Source organism: Eumetopias jubatus, unplaced genomic scaffold (genome assembly GCF_037043125.1).
Source record: "Eumetopias jubatus isolate StellerSeaLion01/CBP00866 unplaced genomic scaffold, mEumJub1_p1.0 scaffold_8, whole genome shotgun sequence".
Classification (NCBI taxonomy): Eukaryota; Metazoa; Chordata; class Mammalia; order Carnivora; family Otariidae; genus Eumetopias; species Eumetopias jubatus.
This window is the reverse complement of record NW_028274814.1, coordinates 101,593,676-101,612,647: the sequence shown is the minus strand read 5'-3', so window position 1 is coordinate 101,612,647 and position 18,972 is coordinate 101,593,676. Positions and strand designations below refer to the sequence as shown.

The window sequence follows — 18,972 nt, the reverse complement described above, 5'->3', positions numbered from 1 at the left end:
TTAAAAAAAGATTCGGCAGTATTAATACAAGAAGAGCAAAGAAAATAATCACTCTGAAATACCTCGGGAGAAATATGCCCAAACACATGCACTTCAAAGTGAAGGAAGTTCCGCCCTGTTTCAACTACTAAATAATCATTTTACACAATAGGCAAATTCCAAAGAAAACACAGCCTACACATTAAATATGTTCTCAAATTATCAGTAGACTTAGGACAAAGCCTATAAGCTAAATAATTTGCAAGTGAATTTTTAAATGACCTTTTCTTCATTAAAATATTAATTTAATGTAGTCTAGATGTAGACTTCTAACGTATTTTTTTAAAAACAAGGAATGCTTCACAAATTTGTGTGTCATCCTTGTGCAAGGGCCATGTTCATCTTTAATGTATCGTTTCAATTTTAGTATATGTGCTGCTGAAGCAAGCACTAGACTTTAATATTTATTATAATAAATGTACTATAGGAGCATAAATCCTGATTCATATATTTTAATTTACAAATTCATCAGTTTGATTAATGGACTCATTTTTCTCTCCAATCATGTTAAATTACATCCATAGCCAAATCCCTGAAGTAAATTAGGAGCTCATTTGGGAAACATCCTGCCAAGAGAGTATTTGGTGCACAGTAGGCAGTCAATAAATATTGAAAATGATAAACATTTATTCTACCAAAGCATATATAGCAGTATAGATTTTGAACCACGTGTGAACTCTTCAATTGAAATGTTAACAACAATCCAGTTGGTCCCTCATCCAACACACCTGAGAGCTGCTCTCCCTTCCATTAATTGAAATGCATTCAGGAGAGAGACGTTAATTAATATTAATCAAGCCTACCAGGAAAGTAAGGCAGTGCTATTGCCAATGGGCCCTGAGACCACAGAATAATGATTTTAGAGTCACTGCATTCTTTGTTCCCTTGGCTTATGCTGACATTTAATTGCATGGGATTGGCTTATGCTGACATTTAATTGCATGGGATAATGTAGACATAATCACTGACCAAGAAAAATCAGGGTGGGTGGGGCTCAGGTGTGTCCTTTTCCATACTCTGGGAAGGCTTCCTCAATTCCCATTCACAGAATTGCGAACACTGAATGGGGGTTTGCCCTGCACCAGGTGCTGTACTAGGCACTTCATATACAGAAGTGAAAGGAGATGTGATTCCTGTCCTCAAGAAGCTCATAATCTAGTCCACATAAGTTGAAATTCCTAACTGCAACAAAATATTGTAAGTGCTGAGATAGAAGAAGGAGAACACAAAGGGGGAAGCTGTCAGTGTGGAGTCATGTCTAGGCAAGGAAAGCTAGAAGAAATTCTCCCATTGTACCCGAGCACACCAGTGCCCTGCTGTAAAAGGCATCCAAATGACTCCATCTCCCTGTGAGTGCTATAGGAACTGTTAAGGAAAATCAAATGTAGGAAAAGAAGGCCCTGGGACAACCTGGGAAGGACTCACAGAATCACAGCATAGTTTGCAATAGGCCAGTCCTCAACCAACAGGATTCGCCTAAGAGCAAATACTGGAAGGTACTTTCCTACTGGGTGCCACACGTGGACAAACCTATACATCCTGATATACTGCCTTACACCGTAGATACTTTTTCACCCTGGCTTTCAGTCACCAACCTTAGAAATAAGCCAGGGCTTGGAACCCCGACTCGCCAGGGCCAAAGCCCTCCCTTTTCCCTAGACAGTTCTCCAAAGAGATTTGCATGTCCTGAACAAATAGAATTCCTGGAGGTTTATTTAGAATTCCCAAATTAATCTGAGTTCAAGAGGCCAATGAGCTCCCTCTCTCACCTGAAGGCCATTCCCAGGCAGCTATCACCATTACCAGGTGGACATTTCATCTCCAGCAAGGACTATGTCTCCTACTTCTTCCTTGGCATCCTCCATAACTCCTGCCACAGTGCCTCACAGGTAGCTCATTGGATGATTGATAATAACGAGGATGATAAACAACAAACACAGAAACTCTCCAAAGATGACCAGAATGGTAAAATCCAAAGATTTTGCCATGTGTTAGCAGTTATGTATGGTTAGTGGGCAAGATAACCTATTAAATACATTCTATGGGTTTTATATTCCCATTCTTTCTTCCTCCACAGTATTGTATATAATAGAGGATATGCTATCATGTGTGTTCTTGATTTGTGCTGCGCACGAAGAAAAACAGAGGCTCCTGTTGATGCTAAATAAGGCATTTTATCGGCCTAACATAAGTCACCATATGGAGCAGGTTCTACCTGAGGCCGCCTGGGTGATGTGCAAATCATTGTGAGACCTTATGTCCAATTTATCCAGAGTTCTGATTTACCAAGTAATGTCCCCAAGGTGCTGCCTTATGTGTCCAGCCTGTGTTAGTAAAGCCAGGCATGAGAGCCCTAACCCATGTCCAGGAAGCAGAGGGAAGACTTTGATCTCACTGGGAGGCCACAGTTCTGTTGCTTGCACCCTCTTCTGGACCCATAAAGCTCCTATTTGTTGCAAGAGCATTTATTTGGAAAATTCAGGGACAAAGGGCTTGTTTGCTTTAAGAAAAGCAAAGAACAAGCTCAATAATTTATGGAAGTTTTATTTGATTACTGGGTCAGTGGTTTAATTTTGCGTGTGTTCTCATGAATGTAACCACTGTGTTTTATGTGAAGATCATCTTGTAAACTAAATGTGCTGGCAGAGGAAAATCAGTTTGCAGCACCCAAGACATCAGGGAAATTGGCAGCCGTGGAAAACACCCATAATGCTTTCCTCCCCAGCTTCCCAGCTAACCACCAGCAAAGGAATACCCTTGCTCAAACGCTCTCCTCTGCAGGGGTTAGCTCTTCTGTCGACCAGTTACCTTCTGGCTAAATTTCAGTGTGAAGTAGAACCTGGAAGTAATGAGAGCACTTACCCTAGTGTTATTTTGTTGAAGAAAATATTATCTAACTTAGTAATGTTTCTCATGTCTCATGTACTCCTAATCAATGGCAAGTTAATTAATAACAAAAAGAGAAATTCTGTAGTGTGTGTGTTTTCGCATGCGCGCTCACACGTGCAGAGTTTGACACGCTTTGTTACAAGGGGCCAAGAGCTACACACTAAAGTGTCCTTATAGGAACTTCAGAGCCTTGTATATTTACCTTAATCCTACTAGGGATGGGAGATCCAAGAGTGCAGACAATTCCCATCTGCAGTTGCCTTTATAATGCAAGTGGGTGTCATCATTAAACTCAAGACAGCCTGTTTAGGTTTTGCAAGCAATCCTGGACCCTGTGGTTCTCTAATATGGTTATCAAAGAGTTATGACAGCACTTCATGGCTGCAGCTACCATGTGTGATTAAAACCTACCAGATTCTCTCTCTGTCAAATAAATAAATAAAATATTAAAAAAAAAAAAGGTGGTGCCTGGGTGGCTCAGTCATTAAAACCTACCAGATGACATTGTAGTAGACATATTCCCTTTAATCCCTTTCCTGCATTGCTGAAACCTTGCAGGACATATATTTTTATCCCTATTTTATAGATCAGGAAACTGAACTTCAGGGAAGTTTAAAAGTGGAAAAGATGATATGTGAACCTAAATTAGCCTGACTCCAAGGTCAAGCTTTTTCCACTACATGCATAGCCACTGGCTTTATATACTTCAAGGATTATAGCCAGCCACACAACCTTATTTTCTAAGCCCTGTTTTTCTGAGTGGTTCATACTCTTGAGAGACAAATGCTATACATATGGCTTTCCAGCTAGAAGTAGTCACAGTCATTTACCTACTCTGCTGAGCTAAGGCCTAGAGAGCATCCCTCCAACCACCTGAGATATCAAGAGAATAGGAACAAGGGATGCCTGGGTGGCTCAGTAATTGGGCATCTGCCTTGGGCTCGGGTCATGATCCCGGGGTCCTGGGATCGAGCCCCGCATCAGGCTCCCTGCTCGGCGGGAAGCCTGCTTCTCCCTCTCCCACTCCTCCTGCTTGTGTTCCCTCTCTCGCTGTCTCTGTCAAATAAATAAATAAAATCTTTAAAAAAAGAGAGAGAGAGAGTAGGAAAAGGTTTATGAAACACCATACGAATAAAGCTTCTCTCAGCCACTCCTAAGAAAATCTGATGTGCATCACTCACTTCACAAATATTTACTGAGGGACCCTCTGGGCCAGGCACTGCATTATGTGCTGGACTTACAATGAGTAAGAGATAGTGCCCACTCTCAAAACCCTGGCAGTATCAGGGAGACAGACTAGCAAAAGAACGATTTCTATGTAGAGTGATTAAAAACTACTATTGAAACAAGCATGAGATTATTAGACACGGAACAAGGGCAATCACTTGTTGTGGAGTGTTTAGAACAACTTCCAAGAGACAAATGGCATCCCGGCAGAGTTCTAAAGAACAAATAATTGGTGAGCTTGGCCACTGAAGTGAGGCAGTTAGTTTACCAGGCAGAAAGAAGAGGATACACACAGACCTAAAAGTGAGAGGGAACCTGCATGTTCCAAATCCTGCAAGGTCTCCTGTGCTGCTGGAGGGGGTAAGAATAGAACACAATGACACTAGACAGTTAAAACAGAGCATGAAGTTTCTGGTGAGACATGTGAGGACTCCATCTTAGAGGGAATATATTCCCTGGACAAAAAGTTATGATTTAGATCTCAGCCATCCAAAGAGAGCCTCAGGGAGCTAGAATCGTTGTTCACCTAACCCATCTTAGGAACAAAACACTATTCTTGTAAGATTTTTCCCTTTGTGCTCCTCACTCAGCCCTAAAGAGTGATTACGGTGTTCTTCCCCTTGGCAGTGACATGACTCTCTAGCAGTCTCATGAACACTCATGAGAGAACTGAGGGGAACAAAGCAGGGGAGGACTGGTGCCAAAGAAGGTGTCATTCATTCATTCATTGGTCCATTCATTTGTTCGGTCATTCATTAAACCCAGGCAATACAGCAATAACAGTTTAAAGCAGGGGTTGCCAGTCTACCACCTGTTAAGTCAAATGTAGCCTATCACCTATTTTTGCAAATAAAGTTTTATTGGAACACAGCTATGTGTGTTTATTTATTATACATTGTCTGTGACTGCTTTCACACTAAAAGAGCAGAGCTGGTTTGTTGTAACAGACAGTATGGCCCACAAAGCTGAAAATATTTACTGTCTGGCCCTTTAAAACAAAAGTCTGTTAACCCCTACTTAGTTGATTTAAATACCAACTCTGCCATCTGGGCTCTGAACCTCAGTTTCCTCTTCTCTGAAGCAGAGATGATAATAATGGTGTTACCCAGGTTTTCTGTGAGGATTAGATCATTTTTATGTGCAAAGTACCCAGCACAAAGTAAGCACTGAATAGTTGAATTAGTTGTTGTTGGTATTTATTCCTTTACCAATATTGCAGGAATGGCTAGGAAATTGGACAAGGACTACAAATGGCTGCTGAGCTATTTGAAATGCCTATTATGTGGGCACATAGAGAGTAGGGTATCCAGGTGTGTATTATGCAGGAAAAGTTAAGGCTGGGTATACACATTTGGGAGGTAATCACATATGATATATTTAAAGCCACAGACCTGGATGGAATTATTGGAAAAAGCATATGTGGAAAGTAGAGGAGGGCCAGACACCAAATCCAGTTGAGGTTTGTGATCATAAATTTAAAGTTAGCCTAGTAAGCACTGTTACATTTTCTTCCAGCTACATTCAGTTGTACTGACGCAGTGATGGAATAGGAACAAAGTTGAATTTACTCAAGACTGGAATTCTCCCAGACAAAAACAGGAGTGAGGCAAAGGAGCTGAATATGTATACATGGAAATTATTTAACAACAGCCTGAGAAATTTTAACCAGGTAAAGATGGATGTTGGCCAGTGAGATAACAGTAAAGTCAGTGGACTGGGGTTCCCAATGGTGTCCAAGAATTACTGGAGTGGAGTACTCTCACTTACTTACACTAGAGTAAGTGAACTGGAGAGGTAAGAAGAGATGGTCAAAGAATAAACAGAAATAGCAATGGTGAGAAATTTAGTAAACTAATGGCTAAAATCCATAATGCATGTGGAGCATGATGAGGAGGAAAGTAGATTACTGTAAAAAGGGGGGGCACCCAAAGAACAAATAATCCAATCAAGAAATGGGCAGAAGACATGAACAGACATTTCGCAAAGACATCCAAATGGCCAAAAGACACATAAAAAAGTGCTCAACATCACTCGGCATCAGGGAAATCCAAATCAAAACCATGATGAGATACAACCTCATACCAGCCAGAATGGCTAAAATTAACAAGTCAGGAAACAACAGATGTCAGGGAGGATGCGGAGAAAGGGGAACCCTCCTATGCTGTTGGTGGGAATGCAAGCTGGTGCAGCCACTCTGGAAAACAGTACGGAGGTTCCCCAAAAAGTTGAAAATAGAGCTACCCTATGACCCAGCAATTGCACTACTGGGTATTTACCCCAAAGATACAAATGTAGTGATCCGAAGGAGCACATGCACCCCAATGTTTATAGAGCAATGTCCACAATAGCCGAACTATGGAAAGAGCCTAGATGTCCATCAACAGATGAATGGATAAAGTATATGTGGTATATATATACAGTGGAATATTATGCAGCCATCAAATCTTGCCATTTGCAGTGACATGGATGGAGCTGGAGGGTATTATGCTAAGCAAAATAAGTCAATCAGAGAAAGACAATTATCATATGATCTCACTGATATGGGGAATTTGAGAAACAAGGCAGAGGATCATAGGGGAAGAGAGGAAAAAAATGAAACAAGACAAAACCAGAGAGGGAGACAAACCATAAGAGACTCTTAATCTCAGGAAACAAACTGAGGGTTGCTGGAGTGGAGGGGGTGGGAGGGATGGGGTGGCTGGGTGATGGACATTGGGAAGGGTATGTGCTATGGTGAGCGCTATGAATTGTGTAAGACTGATGAATCACAGACCTGTGCCCCTGAAACAAATAACACATTATATGTTAATAAAAATAAATAAATTTTTAAAAATAAAAAATAGATTAAAAGGGGGGGCAAAGTATATAGACTAATTCCATGTGCTTCAAAATCCAGAGGGATTAAAGAGGAAATGGAAGTAATGGTATAGAAGCAGTCTTAAAGAAAAAGGTGGGCACCTACCCCAAATAACTTTAGTCACAGATAAGCAACTAAGAGAGAAATGCTTACATACTAGAGGCTACATATAAATAATGTAAAGAGAGTACATTACTAAGGTAACATTAGCTGCTATAAGAAATAGATAAAACCCAAATGCTCAGTGGCTTAACTTAATAGAAGTTTACTTCTTGCTCAGTAAACTCAATAGAAATGATCTCTTGGAAGAGGAAGGGCTCTTTCCCATGTAGTTATTCAAATACTCAAGTTGACAGAGATTCTCCCATCCTCAACATGTGGTTTCTCAGGCTGCCATGGGTATTGACATCAAGACAGTAAGAGAGAGGGAGATGAACATTGCATTATGGGCCAGGCCTGGAAGTGGCCAACATCATTTTCTACCATGTAATATGGCTAGGAATGGAGTGTGTATTTTGTGCACAAAAATAAAAGGAAATAAATTTGGTGACTTGCAGTGAAGTCTAGAGAACAGTTTAACCAGGATACTTTTGTGGAAGTTTATCAGAAAAAAAAATCATGGTATATTAAAAAATATCATGGACTCAGAAGATTTGATTTAAAAATTTAGCTTTATTGGGGTACCTGGGTGGCTCAGTCGGTTAAGTGTCTAACTCTTGGTATCTCAGGGTAATGAGATCGAGCCCCACATGGGACTCTGCACTCAGCACAGTCTGCTTGAGAGTTTCTCTTTCCCCCTCTGCCCATCCCCCTGCTCATTCTCTCTCTCTCTCAAAAAATTTAGCTTTATCATATATATGAACTTGAACAAGTTACGTAAACTTACTAATCCTTATTTATAAAATTGTGATAAACAGTAGTTCTCTCGCCTTAAAAGGTACTCAAAAATATCAAAATAGGACACAATGTATTAATAATGTCTTCTAAATTCTGAAGCACTGATTAATGTCAGCTATTATCATTACTAGTGAGAAATAAACTGATACCTGCTCCATTCTTGCTCCTTTAAGTTAACTACACATCCCTGTGCAAACTGGCATTATAATCCTGTAAAAAGTTGCTTCAAATACCTGCATTTTCTATCCAAAATCCTCATACATGCATCCACTTGTCCACCTAAGTTCTGACTTTTGGCAAACCCAACTTCCCACTTCTCCATTTTGGTATTTCATTTTCTGCCTATCTCATAATATTGAGACCCAAGTTCTGGGTTTCCATCTTGTTTTGCCCCTCTGACACATCTACAGGGCAAAATCCCTGCCTGTTAACTCCTATGCCTTCACAGAGGGTGACCCAGCAGCACTGCTCCATTTTCTGTTGACTACCATTGTGCTTCTGAAAGACTCTTACATAGAGCTGCACAGGCTGTGTGCTGCACAACCCTACAGGCCACTGTTCATGTAGTTGACCAAATTATTACAATGTTCTAACAGATAGCAGCAGATATCTGTCTAGACAATATTCCATCAGATAGAAGTTATGTGTCTTGAAGAAAAGGCCCTTTTCCTAATTCACACTAAGGTACCACATGGACTTGTAGTGGTCCCTTATGTGAGGTCTGGTCCTGTCCAAATGTGAAGGAGAATCATGTGACCCGTCCAGTAAGATTAAGCACAAAACTAAAGAAGACTGCACCTAAAAGCCTCAGAACTATGTCAGAGCCTTGTCTCTTGCAAACCATAAGTAAAAAAATATATTTACTGGTTCCTAATGATATAGAAATATTGATTAAAAGAGCAACACAACAGTAAAACAGGTGTTGAAATTTGTTATCCACGTGCCTGTGTTCATTATTACATAAACCTGTATGTAGATCTCCTAATTTAATGGGTTGGTTCTTTAAAAAACAAACAAACAAGAAACCTTTGTTTCAAAGCCAAATCCAAACACTCCATTTCATCACACTTAAAGTAAAAACAATGAACACAAGTGTCCATGCTTTGAAACCACAATCTTTTTATCTTCTGGACCACAATTTACATTGATGAGTCTATATGACTAATGTCCAAAGATCCTCCCTGAGTTGAAAACCACAGGTAAAGTCAGATATAAATATATATAGTGACTAGCAGCCAAAATATCCATAACCTAAGAGGAATGCCCCAAGGTAAATAAATAAGGAATATGCCTCAGCTTCTAGCTATCTCAGTATATGCTAAGGAAATATACCTTTCCACACTATACTAATCCATTTACCTTACATACCCCCTTTCATCTCTGCCTATTCAGTCACACCCATCTTTAAAGACATAGATTGAAATCTACATTCTTCTTAAAAAGACAAATACTGTACAACCCCACTTATATGAGGGATCTAAAGTAGTCAAATTCACAGATTCAGAAAGTAAAATGGTGGTTACTAGGAACTAGGAGGAAGGGAGAAATGGGGAGTTGTTTAACTGTATATTAACTAAATGGCATTTAAGAAAAAAACTTAAAAAAAGAAAAAGAAATAAATTTTTAAAATTCTACCTTCTTCTGAAATCCTTTGTTAGCCATCTCTGCCTGAAATGACCCTGTCCTTTTCCCCAAAATTATTGTCTGTCCTGTTACTTGTTGTCTAGTCATGTATCTACTTGTAATGACTACATTCATCTGAAACTGTATTTTTAATATAACAAGTTTTTATATGTTCAAGCCTTTATGAGACAATGACAATGAAATTATTTTAAAATCAGTGTCTGCATCTTATGTTATATCCTGGTCTGGGCCCAATAAGCACCTGCTGTTTTAACTCAACTGAGTCACAGCAGGACCCACAAGATTTGGAGAACCAAGGCTGAATCAGGATTCAACATAAAGGATAGTGTGAGAAACAGGTAAGAGTAAAAATCATCGGAGAAGGCATTACTAGCAATCAAGTACAATAAGTAGATGGTGGCCACTTTCATTTGGTCATCCTTTTATTCAATAAAAGATTATTGAGTTCCTATGTGGAAGACACCATACTTGCTCTGTAAGATACAGGCTGGTAAAATCTCTGCCCTTAGGAATTTATAATCCAAAGATACAGGCTGGTAAAATCTCTGCCCTTAGGAATTTATAATCCAGCAGTTTCTGATTCCTTCTCCCAAGAAAAGCTGGGGGAGGAATACAGCCATGTTGGCCCTGGATCTCAAGGCTGAAAGCCAGATGTAGCAGAAACCCAAGGAGCACAGAAACACATGCAAGGGAAACAAAGAGAAAAATGAGATGTACATTGGTCATCAGGTACAAGACTAGGGTACAAATGCCAATATATGAGACAAAGACAAAGGTAACGTAAACGTAGTAATGGGGTAAGAATTAAGGATCAAGGCGAGACTAGGATAAAAATTAGAAGGACTTTGGCCATTGTTAGAAACAGGATACCCAGATTTCTCTCTTAATGCATGCATTTCCAATTATAGTAGGTGGGTTCCCAAGGGTTAAAGGCCCAGGATCAGGCAAAGTAGACAAACAGTAAATCTACAAACAATCAAATTAAAAATATTAAGTACCATAGGCACATGCCAACTATTATAAGATGGTGCAAGAGGCCATATAACAACAGAGCAGTTAGCACAACTCTTGATGTCAGAGTACCTTGGTTCAAATCACCACTATGCCAGTTATTTACTATGTAATGTTGGGCAAGATAAGGGTATGCCTCAGTTTTCTCATCTGTAAAATAGGAACGGTAATTATACCTGCTTTACAGGTGGTGTTACAAGGATGAAAGGAGTTAATTCATGTAAAAGGTTGAAGGGAGTGCCTAGCACATAGTAAACTATCTAAAAGTGTTACCTATTATGAGTTAAAAGCATGAATGATCCCTTCCAGATTGTAAGGGCCAGAGAAGACTTTGTATAAGAACTGGCATTTGAGTTCACTCTTGAATGATAGGTACAACTGGAATGCATGGGAAGGGAGCTCAGGGGCAGGTCAAAGTGGCCCAAACCGTGTTTAGAGAAGAGAGAGAGGAAGAGAGAGAGAGAAAGGGAGGGAAGGAGAAAAAGAGAGAGAATGGTTGAAATACAGGGCATGCATCAGAGAATAACAGGAGATAGAACTGGAAAGGTGATTTTCAGCCAGGTAAGATGAATGCCAGGCAAAGCAGTCCAAAGCTTATTCAGAACACAATGCAGAATCACTGTGGTATTCTGAACAGGGGAGGGGTAGAGTAAGAGCAATGACATGAATTTGGAAGCCCTTGACTGCATAGGCTGTGAAGAGACTAAAAGCCACGTGCCCAGGCAAGAAGTGCAAGTGCCCAGGAAAGGTATGAAGGGTCAGAGAGGAGTTAGATACAAAAGGCATCATTCAAGCCCTGCAAAATGTACAGCTGCAGGAAAGTATCTAGAAAAGAGGAATAAATCCCATCTATAAAACACAATCTACTAACATACCAATCACATGTGGTATGCATGTTCCACAGTGACAACAGAGAAGAGGAATCCCTGTTCACAACATTTTTTTTATCTATATGGATTGTTCATTTCTTATTCCTTAAGAAAGAATTCAAATCTCTCCAAAATATTACCTCAACCTGGATCCTCAAGCTTATCTCTCTCCAGCCTCAAAAGCACACCACAGCCAAATTGCGTGATATTCCTAACCAGTAAACAAAACAAAACAAAACAAAACAACAACAAAAGAACCACAGTGTAAATCATAAAGCACCGTGAAAATTTTAGGATTTATTTGTTATTTTCATGTCTTTTGTTTTCTTCATTTTAGGCCTTTGCTCACCCAGTTTTCTCCCCTTGGAAGAGTCTTTTTATTTCCAACTACCAAATTCCTATCTAACTTTGAGGCCCAGCTGAAACACTGCTTTCCTCACGAAGCCATCCTCCATCTCTCCAGCAGGAAATGATCTCCCTCTTGTCTGTTCTCTCAGCACTTGATATATTACTCTTGTATCATTATGATTTCTTTTTTTTTTAAAGATTTTATTTATTTATTTGACAGAGAGAGACATAGTGAGAGAGGGAACACAAGCAGGGGGAGTGGGGGAGGGAGAAGCAGGCTTCCCGTGGAGCAGGGAGCCCGATGCAGGGCTTGATCCCAGGACCCTGGGATCATGACCTGAGCTGAAGGCAGACGCTTAACGACTGAGCCACCCAGGCGCCTGTATCACTATGATTTCATGCAAAATGCAATATACGCTATTTGTGAACATGTCATAACTATGTCATTACTAATCAATTTTTTTTTTTTTTAGAGAGAGGAAGTGTGTGTGAGAGCGGGGGCAGAATGGGGTAGAGGGAGCATGGAGCCCAACATGGGGCTCGATCTCACAACCCTGAGATCATGACCTGAGCCGAAATCAAGAGTCAGAGCCTTTACCCACTGAGCCACCCAGGCGCACCAATTACTAATCAATTTTTAAAAATTGTAATAGTGCTTGAGATTTTACAAACACGTTTCATCTATATATGTACAGAATAAACCAATCCTTTTAACCACTTGTTATAAAAAAAAAGGGAAAATTATTATTATTCTCATTCTTTCCTGGTGATGAAAGAATAAATGAATAACCAAAGGTCACACCACACCAAGGCTTGAGCCCAGACCCAGGGAATTTGCTACCACATGTTATCTCACCCACTAAGCTGCTCTTATACCCTCCCTACAGGAACCTTTGCCCCCCAGGCTGTGCTCATGATGTGCTAGCACCACACCAATGAGTAGATCTCCACTGTGGGCCATCCTCAAAGGCAGAGGCTCTGTCATCTTTACTTTTTTAGTTTCAGGTAATCATTACTCCACCTGCCATGGCATATAGTTCTGCTTTCCCAATATTCTCAGCCTCCAGCCCATTCATTACAGAGCTCCCAGCAGCCAGGACCATCTGATCAGAGCTACATTCAAAATGAAGCCCCCTATTTCCTGGATACAGGAAACATGAAGGAATCATGTTGTCCATCTCAGAAGAGCAGACTGGATCAGACTGCACCAACCACTACTGACGTTATACAGTTTTCTTAGTACAATGCTTAGCAATACAATAGATATTCTGCCCCGCGTCCATTCAGTGCAGGAAGGAGAGAGGTGTCCTCAGAATTTTACATGAATTTGTAATATTCTGAGACTTTCACTTAAGCATCTTGCTTTCCCCATCACTCAGTTAGAATAGATAGTTTTTCATTTTTCATTTGCTAGCTTCTGAGCTAGACCAAAAGGGACAATCTAGCAAAAGGGGGAAATGATTGAGTGGTACAAGGCGCTAATTCATGAAGTATAACGTTTCTCTCTGCCAAATCCTTTCCCTTGTCAAATTTTTGCCAGAATCAATAGGTTATTTTTGGAATTGTTAAACATAGTACTGAATCAAGCAAATTATGCTACAAATAATATCTCAAGTACATTTCAGAGAAAGAAAATAATAGATGATTAAATGCCTCTAAGCAGTCTTCCTAGGATAATGTTTGCTAATGAATTATATGACGTGTATATTTAGGAAACAATTTTTCCCTTCAGAGGAATGCTCCTTTATTGATTCAGGAAAAAAATACAAATGATGCCCCCACAAATAGTCAAGTTCTTGGTTTTCAAGTAAGTGTTTTCATTTAAATAACAAAGGTACAAGGAGAATAATATTCAATAATCTAATTTCATATTTTGAGGACTTTCCTCACTCTGATTTTCTTAGATCTTTACAGAAATCCAATGCTTTATTGCATCTTTACTTAAATCTTTATTGCTTTTTCTGGTTATAACAATAATGCATGTTAGCATAAAAATTCAAATATTTCAGAAAAGCATTACAGAGAAAGCGAAGAATCCTGCAATTACTCAGAATTGTTACACTTCTAAAGTCTCTAACTATAGTTTCAAATTTTCTCAATCTGTAACCCTCTCCTGACCTCTTGAGATCAGCCCAGTTCCTCCTTGCATGTTATATTTAGCCCTTCCCTCTCCAGTTCATGTGCAAACATCCCCCATAATTTAAAAAAAAAAAATCCTTTCACCCTTCAGTATCTTTTAGCCTTACAATTGTCTCTCACTTCTTTCTCATCTGAACATCACAAGAGTAAGTTTTATTCATTTCTCAGATCACTATGATCTGGTTTCTTTCCCTTCTAGTCAGCTAAAGCCATGAGGTTCTAATGTCCAGGTATAATAAACACATTTGTTATCTCAGAAATCCTCTCTCCAACTTCAACACTGCTAATCTCTCCCTCCTTAAAATACGTATCTCATTGGTTTGATTACATTTCTCTGTCCTGATCCTCTTTCTGCTTCTCTGGTAATGCTTAATTGACCTGCTTTATTTTTCCATCTTCCTCTGCTTGTCATTCTAATGGTGATGCTTTGTCTTTGGTCCGTTTTCCTTCTGGCTCTACATGAGTTGTCTCATCTGAGTTATCTAATTGATCTCAAGGTTTTCACAACTACCTATTACAGACCGCTAACTCCCAAATCTTATTCATCTCCAGCCCCTCATGTATGTACCTGTGTTTCCCAAAGGCACCTTTAAATTGACATTGTCCAGAGTGGATTCCTCATTGCCTGCCCCTTTTACCAATGCAAGAGACCCCCACCTGCTGTTATCCATGTGTCAGCTATTGACACCATCATCCACCTGCTCACCCAAGCAAGACCCTGGGCAGTCATTTCTCACTTTTTCTTCATTTTCCTTACAGACCTAACCATCCAAACATATTTTGAGTCTGTTCCCTTTTCTCTAATTTAGGCTCTATCTCTCTTTTATACCATTTCACAATACTAATCTTCTAGATCCCAGTCTTGGCCCCTCAGGTACGTTCCACACAGCTTTCAATATAAATTTTAGAAAATTAAAATCTGATCCTATTATTTCCTAGACTAAATGACCAACAATTCCCCTCAGCTTTCAGATAAAAATCCAAGCTCTTTAGTATGGCATTAAGGTCTTTTATAACATGGCTTCTATAATTTTTCTACTACCATCTCACAATTTATGATCCAACAACTCTAAACTACTTATGATTCCCTGCATACATTATGCCCTTGTCTTTATGTATGCTATTCCCTCTTGTTTTTCTGTTTATCCTCACTTGCCTTCTAATTCTTACTCATTCATTTCTTTCTTTAGGAGAACAAAAATAAAAGTTAGCATTTACTGTTTCTGAAGCTCAAAGGACATGCAGACTGGTTTTCTGTTCTGAGTAATAGTCAATTCGACTTCTGCAGAGCAACCTCCTGCTGGGACAGAGGAGAACTAAGAAAGGTAGACAAAATATTTTTAAAGATTTGTTTGAAGGCATATGAGAGATTCCGAAACAGTGAGTGTTTAAGGGACAAATATCCAAGAAAGAAGGGAAGTATGGAAAGGCGAGCTCAATTTTCCCCTCGAAGCATTTTCTGGCAGGAATATAAGTTAGTACAGCCACTTTAGAAAACCATTTGGGAGTATCTACTAAAGCTGAACTGCTCATACCCTATAGCCAAGCAATTCTACCCTTAGGTGCCGGCCTCACAGAAATGTGGAGCAAAAGCCATGTAGAAGAATGTGCATGGCAACATTATCCATGATAGCTCCAAACTGGAAACTGATATTTCCATCAAATATTAGAATGAATGATTTACATTATACTTATACAATGGAATGCTATACAGCACTGAAAATTAATGAACAATTTTTGTTATACACAGCAACATGAATGCATTTTCTAAAAAAACTTTGTATGAAAATGCCACAAACAAGAGGACATACTATAAAAGTTCATTTATCTGAAGTACAAAAATAGATAAAACAAATGCATGATGTTAGAAATCCAGATAGTGGTTTTCTTTGTGGAGAAAGATTGGATGCTGGTAATATTCTAATACTTGATCTGATTAGTACTTACCTGGAGGTATTCACTGTATAATCATTTCTCCAGGTGTACATTTGTAATTCATGCAAAGTTCGGTGTATATGTTATACTTCAATAAAACAAAATGCCTTTTAAAAAAAGGAAAACAGGCTTCTCAAAAGATGGTGGAGGAGTAGGGGACCCTATTTCAACTGGTCCCCGGAATTGAGCTGGATATCTACCAGACCACTCTGAGCACCCAGGAAACCAGCCTGAGATGTAAGAAGATCTGGATCTCTACAAACAGAATATCATAGGCGGTTGGTTTCGAGGTACAAAGCGGGGAGCCGTGATTCCACGGGCAGATATCAGAGGATAAACGGCAGCGGGAGGGTGCCTGGCCGTGGGGATCCTACACCGCTGGTGAGGGACAGCCTTGAGCACTGGGGACGGGGCACAGAGTAGCAGACCGGTAGTGGCAGGGAAAGGACTTTAGGGCAGATCCCCGGGGCCAAAACCCAGAGCGGCGAGGTTGCGCGTCTGATCTGGGGGCAGCTGGCAGTTTTAGAAGCACAAAGGGCAGAGGCGTGCTCTGACCTGGAAGCAGGACTGGTGGCGCTGCAGAGGGGTGCACAACCCAGGCTACTACAGTTCATAGCAGCACAGACAGAAATGGAGATAGTGTGGCCTGGAGAGCTCACTGAAGAACAGACGGCAATCTCTCTGCTCTGAGGCAGAGGGTTGGAAACGGTCTCTTCTGCTCTGACTCACGGAAGAGACGTGGAAAACCGCAAGGGAAAGTCACCAGAGAACAAAAGCCCCAAAAACTGATTCCCACTGAGACCATCCCCCACCACAGGGGGGCAAGGCAACTCCACCCAAACAGGGTTGCCTGAGTAACAGCGTGGCAGGCCCCTCCCCCAGAAGACAGGCTGGGAAAACAAGAGGCCAGCAACCCTAAGGTCCAAAGAAAACAGGTGCATCTTGCTTGGGTTCTGATCAATAATTTGGACTCTATATATTCCCTCAAACACCCATCAACAGAATGACTAGGAGGAGGAGCCCCCAAAATAGAAAAGACTCAGAGATTATGACTTATGCTGCAGATTTACAAATGAATGCAGATATAACCAAGATGTCGGAGATGGAATTCAGGCTAGCAATTGTGAAGACAACGGCTAGAATGGAGAAATCAATTAATGGCAACATAGAGTCTCTAAGGGCAGAAATGAAAGCTGAATTGGCAGACCTTAAAAATGCTATCAATGAGATCCAATCCAATCTAGATAATCTAACAGCTAGGGTAACTGAGGCAGAAGAACGAATAAGCGACCTGGAAGACAATATAATAGATAGAAAGGGAAAAGAGGAGGCCAGGGAAAAACAACTCAGAATCCATGAAAATAGAATCAGAGAAATAAGTGACACCATGAAGCGTTCCAATGTCAGTATAATTGGAATCCCGGAAGGAGTGGAGAGAGAGAGAGGACTAGAAGATGTATTTGAGCAAATCGTAGCTCAGAACTTCCCTAATCTGGGGAATGAAACAAACATTTGCATCCTAGAGGCAGAGAGGACCCCTCCCAAGATCAAGGAAAACAGGCCAACACCCCGGCATGTAATAGTAAAACGTGCAAATCTTAGAACCAAGGAAACCATCTTAAGGGCAGTTAGGGGGAAGAGATTCCTTATGTACAGAGGGAGGAACATCAGAATAACGTCAGACCTATCCACAGAGACCTGGCAAGACATATTCACGGTACTAAACGAGAAGAACATGCAGCCAAGAATACTTTATCCGGCAAGGCTTTCATTTAGAATGGATGGAGAGATGCAGAGCTTCCATGACCGGCAGAAACTGAAAGAATATGTGACCACTAAGCCAGTCCTGCAAGAAATATTAAGGGGGGTTCTATAAAAGAAGAAAGACCCCAAGAGTGATATACAACAGAAATTTACGGGGACAATCTATAAAAACAACGTCTTCACAGGCAACATGATGACAATTAATTCATATCTTTCAATAATTACTCTCAACGTGAATGGCCTAAATGCTCCCATAAAACAGCATAGGGTTGCAGACTGCATAAAAAGACAGGACTCATCCATGTGCTGCCTACAAGAGACTCATTTTGAATCTAAAGACACATCCAGACTGAAAGGGAAGGGATGGAGATCCATCTTCCATGCCTGCGGACTTCAAAAGAAAGCTGGGTAGCAATTCTTATATCAGACAAATTAGATTTTAAACTAAAGTCTGTAATTAGAGACACAGAAGGACACTATGTCATTCTTAAAGGGTCTATCCAACAAGAAGATCTAACAATTGTAAATATCTATGCCCCCAACATGGGAGCAGCCATCTACATAAGCCAACTGTTAACCAAAATAGTCATTATTGATAACAATACGTTAATTGTAGGAGACCTCAATACTCCACTCTTAGCAATGGACAGATCATCTAAGCAGAAAATCAACAAGGAAACAAGAGCTTTGAATGATACACTGGATCAGATGGACCTCGTAGATATTTACAGAACATTCCACCCTAAAACAACAGAATACTCATTCTTCTCGAGCACACATGGAACTTTCTTCAGAATAGACGACATACTGGGTCACAAATCAGGTCTCAACCAATACCAAAAGACTGAGATGATTCCCTGCATATTCTCAGACCACAATGCTTTAAAACTGGAACTCAATCACAAGAAAAAAATTTGGCAGAAATTCAAACATTTGGAAGCTAAAGACCACTCTGCTCAAGAATGTTTGGGTCAACCAGGACATCAAAGAAGAACTTAAACAATTCATGGAAATCAATGAGAAGGAAAACACATCAGTCCAAAACCTATGGGATACTGCAAAGGCGGTCCTAAGGAGGAAATACACAGCCATCCAAGCCTCATTCAAAAAAAAATAGAAAAATCCCGAATTCACCAACTAACTCTACACCTTAAAGAACTAGAGAAAAAGCAACAAACGATGCCTAAGCCATGCATTAGAAGAGAAATAATTAAAATTAAAGCAGAGACCAATGAATTAGAAACCAGAAACACAGTAGATCAGATCAACGAAACTAGAAGTTGGTTCTTTGAAAGGATTAATAAGATTGACAAACCACTGGCCAGACTTATCCAAAAGAAAAGAGAAAGGACC

General features: G+C 40.1%; 1 non-coding gene across 1 annotated transcript; it reads right to left on the bottom strand.

The window, feature by feature from the left end:
• Positions 1-323: 323 nt before the first annotated feature.
• LOC114211076 (U6 spliceosomal RNA) lies at positions 324-430 on the bottom strand. Its single transcript, XR_003609647.1, has one exon. It is a non-coding gene; the product is annotated as a U6 spliceosomal RNA (small nuclear RNA).
• Between the last annotated feature and the right edge of the window lie 18,542 nt (positions 431-18,972).